The sequence below is a fragment of the Mirounga leonina genome, unplaced genomic scaffold (genome assembly GCF_011800145.1).
Source record: "Mirounga leonina isolate KUSES-001 unplaced genomic scaffold, KU_Mleo_1.0 Mir_154, whole genome shotgun sequence".
NCBI lineage: Eukaryota > Metazoa > Chordata > Mammalia > Carnivora > Phocidae > Mirounga > Mirounga leonina.
In genome coordinates this window covers 39,454,560-39,471,816 of record NW_023270389.1, presented here as the reverse complement: position 1 = coordinate 39,471,816, position 17,257 = coordinate 39,454,560, and positions in this window count along the sequence as shown.

The window sequence follows — 17,257 nt, the reverse complement described above, 5'->3', positions numbered from 1 at the left end:
AGTAAATTGTAGATAGAAAGCACTGAGTATCGGATACTATTTTAAAGGTGTCTTATTGGCAATATTCATACCTCCCTCACATTATCCAGTTGTCAGGAAGAAAACATTTAAAACCTGATTGTACCACAGAATTTGCATGCATGAGTAAAGATGTTGCCTGTTCGGTAATGTTCTCAAAATGACCTCAGTCCTTCATTTCCCTGTGAGCATTTCTGAAAAGGAAATGTCAATGATAATTATTTACTTTTTGATGTAATTATTCTGTTCTGAATTCATATTTATGTATATTGCTATTTGCCTCATCAGGTCTTTCGTCAATATGACTATCATGTTTAATATCCTTCTGTTAGTATCCTGATGTAATGTATTTAAGACAGGCATGGCCATTTGTTCTGGTACTTCTAGGCAAGGAGATAATAAAATGAACCATAAAAGAAAATTCACATGGATTTTGAAAATCTGTGACAGTAAAACAATGTCTTTTTTAATTTCTGAAGGGCTGTATATTTTCAGTGTAATTCATTCCTCCTGAGACTTTTAATGTGGGACAATTTGCATATTAATTGTTCCATCTCAAAGGATTAATTGGTTACTTCAAATAAATTTGGTGGATTTTCTAATGAATTGTCCTGAGTGATGGAAAACACAGACACACACACACACACACACAGAGTAATGAAAATGAGCTATAACCCACACAAAAAGTTTCTAAAAGAACTCTCACATGCTTAATGGAAATTATTTCATGGTTTTAAAAGAAATGAGCCTTATTTGGGAGCAGACTCCCCCAAGCAGTCACAGGATATCTACTGCTTCTTTGTGTCAACTCAGGGGCTGAGGGATGTCTCAAAGGCTAGCAGGGCTAGCTTTTTCTGAATTTCTCTGAATCAATCTGTTGGATGATTCAGGTCATGACCTTCGTTGTCATCTGGTCAAACACAGGTTTGTAATTTGGATTATAGGCAAATACAAAGCTATATTCCAAGACTATGTAAAAGATTTCTAATGTGGGTTCCTTCTCTGTAATTCCATGTGTCCTGGTAAATCAACATTTTCCTTCTTAAAACCCCTAATTTTTTTCTATGCGTTTCATGGAATGAATTACTGATAAAGCTTAAATTTATTTTCCCTTGACATTGAGAAAGTCCAGACTTCTCTACCCAGACTGCAACGGGATTTTATGAATGTGAAATCACCTTGTATTCATCAAGAAAATAAGCGTATATTTGAATTGAGACTCTTTGTAGTTTTGTTAATTAATGGGTAATACTCATTTTCTTCCTTCTTAATCAAGAAACCAAATGTAATCGCTTTTGCTGCAATTACCAACGTGCCATATTCCCAAGCTATTTGACAAATGATTCTATAAAGTACAAATTGATTTTGCCATCATAATGAGTAACATAAAAGCTTGATCAAAATAATTACCTCTATATTTCTGGCATTTTCATGATGCTTCCTTGGGAAAAAAAATAAAAACTAAAATTTTTCCTAGTTATGTCCTTCCCAAAAATGTGGAATCACTGAGTGAACAGATTTTTGCTCTAAAACACCTGCAAAAATAGTTATACTAATGGTCTTCTTCCAAAGAATTTTCATCCTGTGCAGCACTATTTAGCATTTAACACATCAAAGTCATGTCAAATTTTCCAATCTTCTAATCTTCCTTTTACCAGAGGTAGGTGGAATATTGAGTGGCAGCATTACAATTCTTTCCCAAACCAGAGATACTAAGATCTGCAAATGCCATACATGTGTAATAACTCTTCTTCACCCTTGTCTTTAATAACAAGCTAAAATTGCATCTGCACAGGCAAAGCTAAGTCTCAAAAAAAGAAAAAAAGTTTTTTTAAAAGGCTGCATGTGTGACTCAAACAGCAAAGTCTTTAGAACCAGATAAACCAGCGTCCTTTGTCAGAAGTCATGGCTTAACTCTTTGAGCCTCTGACTCTTTACCTGTGAAATATGTAATAATAATATAAAATAATATCTAGCTTCCAGAACTATTGTGAGGATTAACTGAGATAATCCACAAGAGAAGATGGGTACCTCATAGACATTCAATAAATGGAAGCTGTTTTTATTAAATTGTTTCATGGACAGAATTTATTAGTTTCACCAAAACCATTTAATTTGACTTGTATAGACAAAAACAGGAGCTCAAGTGATAAATATAAAATAAAATAAAATAAAATAAAATAAAATAAAATAAAATAAAATAAAATAAAATAAATAATTGGAATAGAATAACCTCAATCTCAGCTGAACCAGAGCTCACACAAAACAGGAAAAAACTCAGAGGAAGGAAATAGAGTTGAGTTGATTACTCTCTGAATTGAATCCTACAGAGAGCCATTTGGATAATTATTTGTTTCATTCATACATCACAGAATCAGCAATTCAGCCATTCCACTTAGCCACTTTCTTTTCTTCCATCCCTTCCTACATTTTCCAACTTCATAGATAGGTTTTCATCAAAGCCAATCAACACCGTAGGAAACATTTTCTGATGCTATGTTAGTGATTTTGTTAGGATAGTTTGAAATCAGGACTGACTTTTGAATTATCCAGATTGCCTACTTACAGTGCCTACCTAAGCCAATGCCAAAATAATTGCTCAAATGTTTAATTAGGAAAGAGCTATTTCCTAATTGATCACAAAACTCTTATGATGGAGAAAGCAGATGCTAATTTCAAATCCACCTGTATTAGTTATTTAGATGACATTTTATATTGAATTCATGCACTGTCAACCCTGGGACCTCAGGCTTACTTAGATTGCCTGACATGTGTCAGTGTCAAGGGCATAACTGGGCTGGAGGCAATGGGGAAAGATCTCCAGCACACTAAACACCGTTGGAATACTGGGCAGAGGAAGGTATCATCAATATGATTCCAGCTCTTTCTAATAAACCAAGAGAGTGTCATCCACCACAGCTGACCCAGCCATGACTAGCTCCATGTCTTGCTGCCAGTAATTTTAAGAAAAATTAATTAGCATGCACCTGAATTATTTAGACAAGATAGTGATCACATTTTAGATCTCCTCAAATTTCAAAGCTACTGTGATGCTCTGGTTGCAATATAATCAAATCTCCCATATTCTGGGGCTTACAATTCCAACCTGGACAATTCCAAAAACCTTGGATTGCTTAAAAGATGGCACCATTTATGGTATCCATAGAGGCCTCCCCACAGTCATCCATGTTCTGCCAAAGAGAAGACTGTGATGCTCACTTCTTCAATTGTGCTAGTACCTGGAGTAATCAATTTTATATTTCTACAAAGGCTTCATAGTTAAATCTAATGGCTACATAATATTTCACAGAAGCTGAGGAACAGCCATTCTGCTAGAGTTGAACATTTAAACTCCTTCCTCTCTTCCCATATGATAAAAATGATGCAATCATGATGTCCTTTGTCACAATTTCCTTCTCAGGAAAAGGATTACTGTATCAAAGGGAATAACTTTTAGAGTTTTTGATGTGCAACACTAAAATTCTTTCCAAAAATGTTGAACCAGCTCATGCTATAAAAGGTGTGAATTTAAAGCATCAGTTTCACTTTGCATTTCACAACATTCAATTCTTTAAAATATTTTGCTAAATAAATATGCCAATTTATTATTTTTTATCTTTATTATTTTTATTATTCATAATATTTTTTCTTTCATTTATTAATCTTGTTACCTCAAGTGAATGTTGTTTTTGTATATTTTGCTTATTTATCTGCTGGAATCATAATGGTTCTCCTATCGCTTTATAAAATCTGCATATTTTAAAAGTATTAAATTATTTCTGTCGTATATGCTGAATATATTCTTCTCTAAGATGTGCTTTTACTTTTTTGTAGTTGTTTTTGTGCTTCAAAATCTAGACTTAAATTAACAAATATTCATTAAGAGCTTATTGTATATCAGGCATTTGACAAGACGTTAGGGCTACAAGATATCATGGTTGCTGTTCTTGTATAGTTGCATTTAAGAATGCATTAGATAGTCAAATAGCAAAAGCTGGAAATCAATGGCTTAAGCATATGGAGTATAAGTTTAAAATTATAAAAGTTAGTTAGTCCAGGCCTGGTACAGATGATAGCTCTTGAGATTTTTTTGTCAAAGACCCAGACTCTTCTCTTTCTGTTCCATCAAGCTGAGTTCATGAATTTCCTACTCATGCTTGCACAATTGCTATTGAATCTCCAGGCATCAAATCTACATTTCATGGGGGAGCCATAAAGGAGTTCTAGAAGTAGGAGGATATTTGTGAGCAAGAACTTCTCCAGAAGTACAGGTAAGCAAGACCTTCCCCACAAATCATCAGTTTATGACTCATTGACCAGCCCTGTATCACATTGCCACTCCTAGCAACAAGAGAGCTTTTAAGTATTTTTGTATACTTCGGTGCAATGGTCATCCAAAGAATAGCAAGGGTTTCTTAATAAGGAAGAAATAGGACTGGATATTAAGTAGGTATCAGCCTCAGAAAGGCTATCCACAAAAATAAATAAATAAATAAAATAATTAAAGTTGTAATGAGTGCAGTGAAAAAGGGTAGCAAATGCTGTTATAAAGACTAGTATGGACTGGGACTATATTAGACAAGATGCCCCAGAAGACCTCCTAAGGAGGTGACAAAGTTGATGGGAAGATGAGAAAGAATCAGTCTTGGAAGAATGAAGGGGGGTAATCAGAGGGGAAGACGAACCATGAGAGACTACAGGCTCTGAAAAACAAACTGGGGGTTCTGGGGGGGTGGGAGGATGTGTTGGCCTGGTGATGGGTATTAAAGAGAGCACGTTCTGCATGGAGCACTGGGTGTTATACGCAAACAATGAATCATGGAACACTACATCAAAAACTAATGATGTAATGTATGGTGATTAACGTAACATAATAAAAAAATTTTTTAAAAATTAATGAAAAAGGACATAATAATGTCAAAAAAAAAAAAAAGAAAGAAAGAATCAGTCTTGCATACAATGATGAAAAGAAAAGTAATCCAGGCAGAGGGAAGGAAAAATGCAAAAAGGCTTTAAGGCAGAAAAGAACCTGGTTTATTCACAGAACTAAAGAAGACTAGTGGAGCTATGAGTCTGAGGAAAAGGCCCAGGGAAAGAGCCGCAAGATGAAACCATAGAGCTGGTCAAAGTCTTCCTTATTCAGAGGCTTATTGACCATGGTAAAGTGCTTTGATTTTCAAGAGTAATGTGCAGACTTTGGTGCGATGTCTTACATAATCTGATTTACATATTAAGGAGATTACTCCAGCTGCTGTTTGGAAAAAGAATTGTAAATGACAAGAGTGGACATGAGATGCCAATTAGCATTCTGTGATGGTCCAAATGTGAAAGAATAATTTTCTGGATCAAGATAGCAGAATAGTGATAAAGAGAAATACGGTCACAGGAAAACATCAGAGGCAGAATTATCAAGATATACTGATACCTTGGCCATGAAAAAAAGAAAGAAGGGAAGAAATCAAGAATGGGTCTAAGATTTCTGGCTTGAACAACAATAGTAAGACAAATGGACTTAATATTTATTAAGAGGACAGAGAGCAGAGAGAAATCAAGAGTTTGGTATAAGATGTGTTAAAATCAAAGCTTCTATAAACCAATCACATGAAGAGATCAAGTAGGTAGTTTAAAATATGAGCCAGAAGCTCAGAGGAAAAATCTAGGCTAAACATAGATGTGAGAATCAGCAAAATATAGATAACATTTAAAGGCATGAGTATCAATAAGATCATATATGGAGAAAGTATGCAAAGATTGAAGAAAGTATGCAAAGATCCACCCAGACAAGGAACAGAAATATTTAGTGAGGGAAAAAAGGTGTCAACAAAGTGAGCGAGGGGATGCAGTTGGTAAAGTAGGAGGTAAACCAGAAGAGTGGTGTGTCTTGGAAGCCATAAGAGGAGCATTTCAGAAAAAAAGAGAGAGCTCTTCACGAAAGCTCTTAGGAGATAAAGTAAGAGCAGCATACAGATGAATCTATTAATTTTGTACTTTTTTCTAGCAACTTAGTGATATTAACCTTATCATTCTATCATGATTAGATCACAAAGGCCTTGAGGGCAAAGATAATGTCTAATATTATTTCTGTTTCATCCATATGCTTATCAGAGGGTTAACTCAGTAAATTTTTAGAGTCAGAGGACCACAGCGATGATAGAAGTCTTAGAAGTTACCCAATCCAAACTCTTCAACAAATAGGGAAACGCAGACCAAGAGTAGTTAAATAATTTGCCCATAGCCACCCTGCTAATTATTGGCTACTTACAAAAAAACCTGAAACTAAATCCATACCCGGTCAATTCCCAATCTAATTTATGTTTTACCACATTATGCAATAGATTTGTTTTCAAACAGAGACGTGGAGGGAAGAGGAAATTTTTTCTTTCTTATAGGCAAACTCAGCTTCCTATGTTAAGCCAGTTTTAAGTCTAAATTAGAAGGAATATAGAGAGAGAAATGAAATGTTGATAGTGAACATGTCTGTATTGAATCCATATAGATATAGCCACATGTCTGTCCATATTACAAGATGTGGATCACTCAATGACAATGATTGAGAGAAAAATAAACGGGAGGGAGAGAGAGAAATAGTGTCTTTGTTTCAATCAGAATGTCTAGTAAATTAAACTACTTCCTTACCTATTTGACCACTTCCTACTCAACCTAACCCAGTTCAAAACGATCTAAATCTGAAGACTCTGGGGAGAGAACTTACTATCTGCCCTGTATGTGGTCTCATACCTCCCTGCTACCAGTGGTCAGAGATGGAAGACATGGTTGACAAGATTAATTAATGACTGTTGTGAAACACATACCACACTAATAGTTTATGATATCAGCTCTTTATACAAAACAGCATATCATCGTATTTTGCTGAGATTTTAATTCACTGATCTAAAATGATAAGCTATTTGAAAGCAAATACAGTATTTCATATAATGTTAATTTTTATGAGCTCCTAACCTTCCATCATATAATCCAGTGCCATTTTCCCTCTAAACAGTAAATCAAATGGATACAATTTATTCATTGTAAATATTGAATAAATCCTTAATGAATCACATAATAAATTCTTACATGGTTTCCTAGTGAAGTCTCTGCACAAGAAGTTAATGCCTTGGGGCACCTGGGTGGTTCAGTTGGTTAAGCGTCTGCCTTCAGCTCAGGTTATGATCTCAGGGTCCTGAGAAGGAGCCCCTGCTCAGTGGGGAGGCTGCTTTTCCCTCTCCCTCTGCCCCTCCCCCCTGCTTGTGCTCTCTCGCGCGCTCTCTCTCTCAAATAAATAAATAAAATCTTAAAAAAAAAAGAAGTTAATGCCTTGATCTGATTGTCTTTATATTCATGAGAAATTATTGAAAAATATGTTCCATGATTATATAATAGTGTTATTTGGACTATAAAATGTACTATAAAATCTATATTGGTTCTAAAATTTTTTATTAGTTAGAAATTAAATAACTTAAAATACTAAAGCATGCCATTTTCTGCTGCTAGAGACACAAAGGGGCAGATGGTTCTGGAGTAATTATTGTGATCCCTTTAGTTAGACACACTTTAAAACTATGTAAACAGAACCAAGCAGAGCAATTTATCAAAGTGGAAATTAACAATATATAAATGCAGAACATCATGAAGATATTTGTAAGAAATTTGTGTCTTCATTCTAGTTAAATTTATTCTACTTCTATCTGTAAATACTTCTTAAACAAGCTTTCACTAGTTATTTCTTGAAAGACTGCCACTTTGAGAAAGACAGCTAACTCATAATTTTGATAGCTTTTCCAACTGATTTTTGTCATCCCCAGAGAGTTCAGGAACCTTTACAGAATTGTATGGCACCTGTCTTTTAGCCACAAAAGACAAACTTACCAGAACAATATCTCAAAGAAGAAACACAATATAGATAACAAAAGATAATAAAATTAAAAATATGAAGCAAAATTTGCCCAAGCAATACTAACATACATTGTCAATTCTAACCCTTAGTTAAAAAGAAATGTATTCATAGAGAGTAAACTCTTTTGTAAAATGCTTCTCTGTAGGAATAGTTATTACCATACTCCAGGATTCTAAGTAGAATTGTTGCTTTCTTCTTCACTGACTCCCTAAGTGGCTGAGCTGAAAATGTTTCCTTAAATGGCTCTAGACTCTAGAGTAGCTGTGCATAATGATTTGACTACTATCAACTCACCCTGGGAAGAATGATCTACATGACCTTCTTTGACCCTCTGGACTCCTGGTACTAGACATATCGTGTAACACAGGCTCTGGGACCTCCACTATATTGAGCTAGCTCCATCATTTGTAACAAAAGCTAAACATGCAGCAATAGTGGCTGGGCTGTGAAGAAGAGAGTAGCATCTATGCTATCTTCTCTTTCATCTCATAAATCTTTAGTTCAACTACATAGAGAAAAGTGAACCATATTTGGTTGAATCTATTTTCTCCCAAATACATCCAAGGCACTCCAGGAATGAAGAACTAAATCCTTGAGCAGGTGCTGGAAAACCATGTCATGATCCTATATGCAAGGTGATTCCACAATATACTGTAATGAAATCCACAAAACCATAATATTAAGAGAAATGAGATACCTCTAAGATTTGGCTCAGGAATGCTCTAGGTTAATGGTCTTGATATTGACATAAATTGACATAAATCTCTGGACAATGACAGTGATGAAATTTTTTTTTTATCAGTTGAGTTTCTCAAAATTTTCCCTCTTAGATGGAGGGTGTTTTAGTGGTTACAGGTACCTGCTGTAGAGTCAAATTGTCTGGGTTCAAATCTGGGCTCCAATGTGTTGACCCACAAAGAGGTAACTTTAGGCAAGTTCCCAATCTCTGGAAATCTTAACTTCTTCATCTGCAAAATGGGACTTACTTTGTAGCTCATTAGGAGAATTAAAGGAGAAAAGATAGGTAAAGTATTTGGTATAGTGCTTACTACATATCAGTCATTCCAAAAAGTTATTAGTAGAAACCAAGAAAGAGCCAGTAATTGCATGTTTGGGTCCATGAATAACTGAAGTTAGGAGCCTCTCTGTTTAGTGCCTCTCATTTGTTTGATTTTCTATAGAATGGAAACTCAAGAAGCAAAGTGACATGATGAATTGTGCAGTGTTCACCAGGGCAGAATAAGGATAGTATCAGTATATTTTGCATTCAAGTTAGATTTAGTTACTATCAGAAGTTCATAAGAATAGACATCACAATACTTGCTGGCATCCAAACTTTCTGTTTGTCATACCATATTCATCCTTATGACCAGAAAATGTAATGTTTAAGGTTAAGTAACAAAAATAGATATCTGGTTTCAAAGGTTTTTTTATAAAACCTTTTTTTTAAGATTTTATTTATTTATTTAGAGAGAGAGAGAGCATGTGAGCAGGGGGAGGGGCCAAGGAAGAGGGAGAGAGAGAATCTCAAGCAGACTTCATGCTGAGCGCAGAGCCCACCTGGGTCTAGACCCAGGACCTTGAGGCCCTGACCTGAGCCAGAATCAGGAGTCAGATGCCTAAACGACTGAGCCACCCAGGTGCCCCTATAAAACCTTTTAATAACCCAAGATTTGCATTTACTTTCCATGGTTACAAAGATAGATATCCAAAAAGCACAGACTAAAGCTCTTCATAAAAAACAAAGCTGAAACATAACAGCAAATGGTATAGATAATAATAGGAGTAATTTAAATGTGACTTATAGTATATACAGATTCCTTACAAATTCATGGTTTATAAATAAAATTATTTTAAAATGTTGTAAGCAGATAGAGAATTAGAAGAAAGTTCAGAAAAAGTGAAAATAGTTTGATTTGTAGAAAAGAATATTGAAGGTAAATAAAATGATTTAAAAAATTTTTTCACTGTTGGGGGACCTGGGTGGCTCAGTTGGTTAAGCATCTGACTCTTGGTTTCAGCTCAGGTTATGATTTGGGGGCCCTGGGATGGAGCCCTGAGTCGGGCTCTGCACTCAGCATGAAGTCTGCTTGTCCCTCTCCTTCTGCTCCTCCCCCGCTCTTGCTCTTTCTGTCTTTAAAATAATAAATAAATAAATAAAATATTTTTAAAAAGTTTTTTTCACTGTTATGCTACTGTTTAAATGGTATTTTAAACTGGACAGATGACCATATCTACTAAAAATGCTTTTTATTTTTTTATTTTTTTTTTAAGATTTTATTTATTTATTTATTGGAGAGCGAGCGAGAGAGAAACAGCATGAGAGAGGAGAGGGTCAGAGGGAGAAGCAGGCTCCCCGCCGAGCAGGGAGCCCGATGCGGGACTCGATCCTGGGACTCCAGGATCATGACCTGAGCTGAAGGCAGTCGCTTAACCGACCGAGCCACCCAGGCGCCCTAAAAATGCTTTTTAAAAACTAGCTATTTGACTGTGGAAAGTTGCTAATTGTTTTTTGTCATACAAGCAAAAAATAGGTAGCTAATACAAAATGCCATTTGTAATAAATTTCCAAAAGCTGAAAATGCCTATTACTAGGAATCCATAATAGTAGAAACATGTTTGCTTATTAAATATTGTGAAGGTTCAATATAAAAGTAATCATAAAAGTAATATAAAACTAAGCCAATTAGAATGTTTATTTTTTTTAAAGTTGGGTTTACTAACACACCCATACACACACACACACCACACACTTAAGATAATCAGTTTTTTGTAATATTAAGTTATCTAAGCCTTTGATCTAGAAAATTATATCTATTAGATAGGTCTCTAATCTGGACACTAAAAATTTAGTCTAGAGACTAAAAAGTCTCATTGAGAAATTATTTTTTATGTAATGTTTTTATTGAAAAAAGTTTTTCAACAAAGGTTAGATTTTCATAAATGCATGTAAAATGTGTTTGAGAAATTATTTACCTCACTATTACAATTTACTGAGCTTTTTAATGTGTTTATACTTATTTATAAGAAGAAAATAAAAGCATATTTGGCATTACAATTACCATTAAATACAACCTTTAGCCTTAACAAAGACATGTATGAAAAGATGTTCAAATGAAGATTCAAATTAACATGGGCCCCCCAACAATTTAAATGCATTAGCCTCATTGTCAATAACGCTATTTTAAGAATACGTAGAGCTCTTTTATGTCAAAAAGTCGCTCAACATCTTAACCCTGCAATGAACTTCTTCACACATAAGCAGAACTATCACAAGAAGAGGAGTAGGAAAATGGTTGGCCACAGAGGAACTGGGCTGGCGACCCTGTCTTCTTGCTTGGTAAGATGTGGGTTGCTGAACATTGTCTAACAGGTGCCTGGAGTCTGTTGTGCGATTCTCAGAATGGTTACATTTGCACAGATTTTTGACTACATGATGTACTCAGTGGGGAAAATTATAGTGAAATCAAGAAAGAAAAATTATTCTCAGTCCATTACCTGATTATTTTAGGTGAAAGGGTTTCAAACCTAGATTACTCAGAAGAACATTCTTAAATCTCCCCTTTACTTTGTATATTCAGTCACTGTAAGATCCCAGGCTCTTTATCACGTCTTTCTATGAAAAAAAACACTTCTCAGCAAGGCGCTTTGAATTTTGGTATGTAAGCTGTTCTCTAAGTCGGTAGATATTTAGTACCTACTTTCATCTAATAAGGGGTACAGCATATCAGCTGGGTCAACCAGAAGTTGAATAGGCAATATTTCAAAGGAAAAGCAATTAGGACATTACAGTATTTTGTTGTTTGACTATTTCACATACATGATGCACCAAAATGAAGAATAGCTAAAAGAGTCTCTAACTGAAAAATTTTATCGAGGGCAACACTAAACTGTGCTTTGCTTGTTGTTCTTGTTGAAAGCATTCCTTAATGTTGATCTGTTTATTCTTTTAGAATGTTGTCGGGGGAGAAACTCAAGCTGATAAATCATGTTTTTCTTTGAATTTGTTTTTTTGAGTCCCACAGTTCAGTATTTACATAAATGGGTGCCCTGCTGCTGTGAAATCGCTCATCTATGTTTGTCTAGAAATTGTTTGTTATAAAGCTAAACCCATATGTTTTGCAAGGCTTTTTCTCCCTCTTAAAAATAAACCTGAATTTCTCCTTTCCACTAACATTGATGAGTATTCTAGAACTGTCTTCTGTATAAAGTCTCCACACAACGGAAGATTAGAAAATTCATAATAATAGCTAACCTATCATGCCTTCACAGTTAGTTTATTATCAGGTTCTAAGCCCTCAGTAACTTGGCTACAAGAAAAAAAAATACATAGTTACTATAATCAGAGTTTACACCATAAAACTGTAGCTAGTCAGTGTCACAAATGTTTAAATTTTATTTTTCCTAGTTTTGGGAAATAGGAGGCAGGCACTTTATTAAAAAAAAAATTCTTTTAAAGTCATAATCATAAGGTTGTGAGGTTGACCCCAAACTACCGATTTTGTGAAAAGTCATAGTATATAGTCTTTCTAGTCTTGCGAAAAGAAAGAAAAAAAATATTGACCTGTAAAAGTATAGTACATTTTAGGAGCTTTTTCAGGATGCCACTAATACCATCTCCCAAATGTAATCTCAAGGGAGTTAACCTTCCAATAATAAGAAAGAAGTTTAGATTTTTGCCAGTGGGGAAAATTTGGAGATCAAATACTGATGTACTTTCTAGACCCTTACTACTAATATTAGCTGTGAGTGGGAGGCATAAAGGCTAATAGTTTAAAGACTTTAGTCCCCTTTCCACCTTCTCAACTCATTAAAGTATTTGATTTTAAAACAAGCTATTCTATAACTGGAAGCCTGTTTCTCTCAGCCCCTTCACTCATTTTGCCCATCCTCACACCCCCCTCCCCTCTGACAACCATCAGTTTGCTCTCTGTATTAATAGGTCTGATAAGTCATGAGAATAAAAAGTACAGCATGGAGAATATAGTCAATGGTATTATAATAGCCTTGTATGGGGATAGATGGTAGCTACACTTGTGAGCATAGCATAATACATAAACTTGTGAAATCAGTATGTTGTACACCTGAAACTAATGTAACACTGTGTGTCAATGATACTCAAATAAAAAAAATTTAAGTAAAAACAAGCTGTGTTTTTATTCATTATTTCCCATCCCAAATTTGGATGATGGAAAGAGATCTCTATTTTGTCATGTTATACTCCTTGCCTTTTTATTACTTTTCTTTTCAAAAGAGATAAACACATTCTTGTCATCCACAGCTGTTCCTCCAGATGTTCCTGAATCAGGACCAAAATCAGCTAATCTGTTCTTTAAATGTGGTCTTCTTGGGAAATCTCTGTCTTCTCTAGGTGAGCTCTTTCATAATTCCAGTCACAGCAGGACAGAGACCTTTGCTTCTAAGAACATCTGCCTGCCAAGAGCAGGATGAAGCTCCCTGACCAACTCGGCCATGGAAAAGGCAGCCCCACCATCAAGTGGCCCATCCAAGGGAGGTGAGAACAGCCTTCAGCTGGAAAGTGGACAGAGTGAAACCACAGTGAAAGGCCTTGTTGTAGAGAAATGCAATTTGCTGTTGAATTCAGAGCCCATTTATTGAGGATGCAAGGTGTGCTGTGTAATTGACATACATCATTTTATTTAAATCATACTCAATGACATCGTGAATTTCATCACCACTTTACAAATTAGAAAACCAAGTTTAGCGAATATATGAATAAGAATTCTTTGGATGACATTGCCAGAAATCCAATGCCAACTATTTTAAGTAAATAGAGTTTAGTTGGCTCAAATAACTGGAAAGCAGTGTTGCCTTCAGGCCTGGCTGAGTCCATAGGCTCAAGGGTTATCATCATATTTCTGGCGCTTCATCTGGATTTCTCAGCTCTGTTTCCCTCTGAGTTGGCTTTATTTTCAGGTAGGCTCTTTCCATGTGTGTCAAAGATGAACACCAAAGTTCCATGCTGACATTACCCTTACAGCTAGTAATTCCAACAGGGAGAAAGAGTGCCCTTTTTCTGACAACTCTAGAAAAAAAAAGTCCTGAGGAAGACTCTGGTTGTTTTGGCTTGGATCATATCCTCATATCTGAACCAATTACTTGAACAGGGTGCTCTGGCCAGGACTGGGTCATGTTGCCCACTTCTGTGGTGAGAGAATGTGGTCTGATTAACCAAACCATATGAAGAAGGTCCCCACAGAAGGGTTCAATGACCATTAAAAAGTGGGAAAGGAAACCATGCTTAACCACAAACAAACAAAATCTGTAGTTACCAGGTTCTTGCCTGAGGCCACAGTGCTCGGACTCATTTTCAGTTGAGCTGACTCCAAATCCCATTTACTCCTACCCTTGAGAAGAAAGGGAGAAACAGACGGTCAAACTACCTGAGGAGAGAAGACTGATGTTAGGTCCACCAAATGTCTCCAAAATACTTTCAAAGTAAGTTAAATGGTAGACTCAGTTCTTCATGGTGTTTGAAGTAGAGATCCCTGGAAAATATATGTTTCTGAATCATGGATTTCTAATTTAGGGTTGACCCTCATAATTATAAAAATGTTTACTATTCAATTTAACTTGTAATTAAAACTTTCTAAAGTATATTTAAAGTGTTCTTATCATTTTTAAGAGAGCACTTATATAGAATATAATGGCTTGAAATCATCAACATAAACATTAGCTATTATAATGTACTACAATATAATTACACTCTAGGGTCTCTGAGATTGGTAGAACTATTTACCCATATCTTAAATTTAAGTTTTCCTATCAGTTTTTGTTATTCTTCTGTCATCTCCCTCATTTGTTAAGACGATATAAAAACCAAAATAAAATTATATTTTTAGTAGGATAAAAGAATGTCCTCTACCACTGCTAGCCTCCATCAATAAGCTCCGCCATTATTTTGTTCGATGCTTCGAAAGTACAGTGAACTTTGAAATCAGATAAATGGTCGTATGCTTCTAAAAATGGTCTCTTTGTATATGGACTTCAAATAAATTTATTACTGAAAGTGATTTTGTTGTACAACTAAAGTATTAAGAAGAAATAAACATTTCTATGAAAAAAAATTTGGTCAATAACTACATGGGCAATGCCTCAAATGCTTAAAGAAAAATAAAATATAAGCTTCTTTATATAAAGTAGGCTTCCCCAAATATTGAAGACAAAAAGACATAAATAGAGATTGGGGTAATGGGGCAGATCTGGATATCCCTTTCACTTCCAGAGTATAGAGGTGGTAGAGAATCACTTTTTAATGCTTGTGATCTGAGGTTAGATTTAGGTTTGGTTCAAAGATTGATCATCTTTTTGTTATGTATCCATAGAGAAGTTCCTTACCCTCTCTGAGCACCAACTTACTCACTTATAAAACACAAGTAGTAGGAGCTTCGTCAGAGGGTACTTAGGAAAATTAAATAATATTTTGAAGTTCTTGTCACAAGTGCTTGGAAAATGATGTTTACATTATTATTATTGTTGTTTTTGTTATTCCTGCTGCTTTGATCTAATAGAATATAATGGACTGGATTTCAATAACATAGCAATATAGGCAGAAGAGCACTGGAGGCTGAAAAACTGAGGTTTAGGGTTTTAGTTTTAAATCTTCCTTAACTACTTTCTAACTCTGTTGAGGGAGATAAAGAAAACAATTGGAGCATGTTTAATCTTCAAAATTTAAGAAGTAAAATTTGTAAATGCTTACAATTTGTTTATACTTACTGTTCCATCTATTATGATTTTAGTGGGATGGGGCTGAACAGATGATGAGAAGTTAGTACAGTAGAGTAGCATCTTATAAAGAACTAGGACCCTAAGTCAACGGATATCATGCAAATCAATGCAAATAGCCAATCATTCCAAATACAGACCTGCTAGGGCTATGCATAGAAATTTAGCAGGACTATATTGCAGATTCTTTTTTTATTATTATTATTATGTTATGTTAATCACCATACATTACATCATTAGTTTTTGATGTAGTGTTCCATGATTCATTGTTTATGTATAACACCCAGTGCACCATTCAATACATGCCCTCTTTAATACCCATCGCCAGGCTAACCCATCCCCCCACCCACCTCCCCTTTAGAACCCTCAGTTTGTTTCTCAGAGTCCATAGTCTCTCATGGTTCATCTCCCCCTCCGATTTCCCCCCCTTCATTCTTCCCTTCCTGGTATCTTCCTCTTTTTTTATTTTTATTTTTAACATATAATGTATTATTTGTTTCAGAGGTACACGTCTGTGATTCAACAGTCTTACACAATTCACAGTGCTCACCATAGCACACACTCTCCCCAATGTCTATCACCCAGCCAACCCATCCCTCCCACCCCCCAACATTCCAGCAACCCTTAGTTTGTTTCCTGAGATTAAGAATTCCTCATATCAGTGAGGTCATATGATATATGTCTTTCTCTGATTGCCTTATTTCACTCAGCATAATACCCTCCAGCTCCATCCACGTCATTGCGAATGGCAAGATCTCATTCCTTTTGATGGCTGCATAATATTCCATTGTATCTATATACCACATCTTCTTTATCCATTCATCTGTCGATGGACATCTTGGCTCTTTCCAAAGTTTGGCTATTGTGGACATTGCTGCTATAAACATCAGGGTACACGTACCCCTTTGGATCCCTACATTTGTGTCTTTGGGGTAAATACCCAATAGTGCAATTTCTGGATCATATGGTAGCTCTATTTTAAACTTTTTGAGGAAGCTCCATACTGTTTTCCACACTTGCATTCCTACCAACAGTGTAGGAGGGTTCCCCATTCTCTGCATCCCCGCCAACATCTGTCATTTCCTGACTTGTTAATTTTTGCCATTTGACTGGTGTGAGGTGGTATCTCATTGAGGTTTTGATTTGAATTTCCCTGATGCCAAGCGATGTTGAGCACTTTTTCATGTGTCTGTTGGCCATTTGGATGTCTTCTTTGGAAAAATGTCTGTTCATGTCTTCTGCCCATTCTTGATTGGATCATTTGTTCTTTGGGTGTTAAGTTTTTTATATATTTTGGATACTAGCCCTTTATCTGATAAGTCATTTGCAAATATCTTCTCCCATTCTGTCAGTTGTCTTTTGGTTTTGTTGACCGTTTCTTTTGCTGTGCAAAAGCTTCTTACCTTGATGAAGTCCCAATAGTTCATTTTTGCCATTGCTTCCCTTGCCTTTGGCCATGTTTCTAGGAAGAAGTTGCTGCAGCTGAGGTCAAAGAGTTGCTGCCTGTATTCTCCTCAAGGATTTGGATGGACTCCTGTCTTACATGTAGGTCTTTCAACCATTTCAGTCTATTTTTATGTGTGGTATAAGGAAATG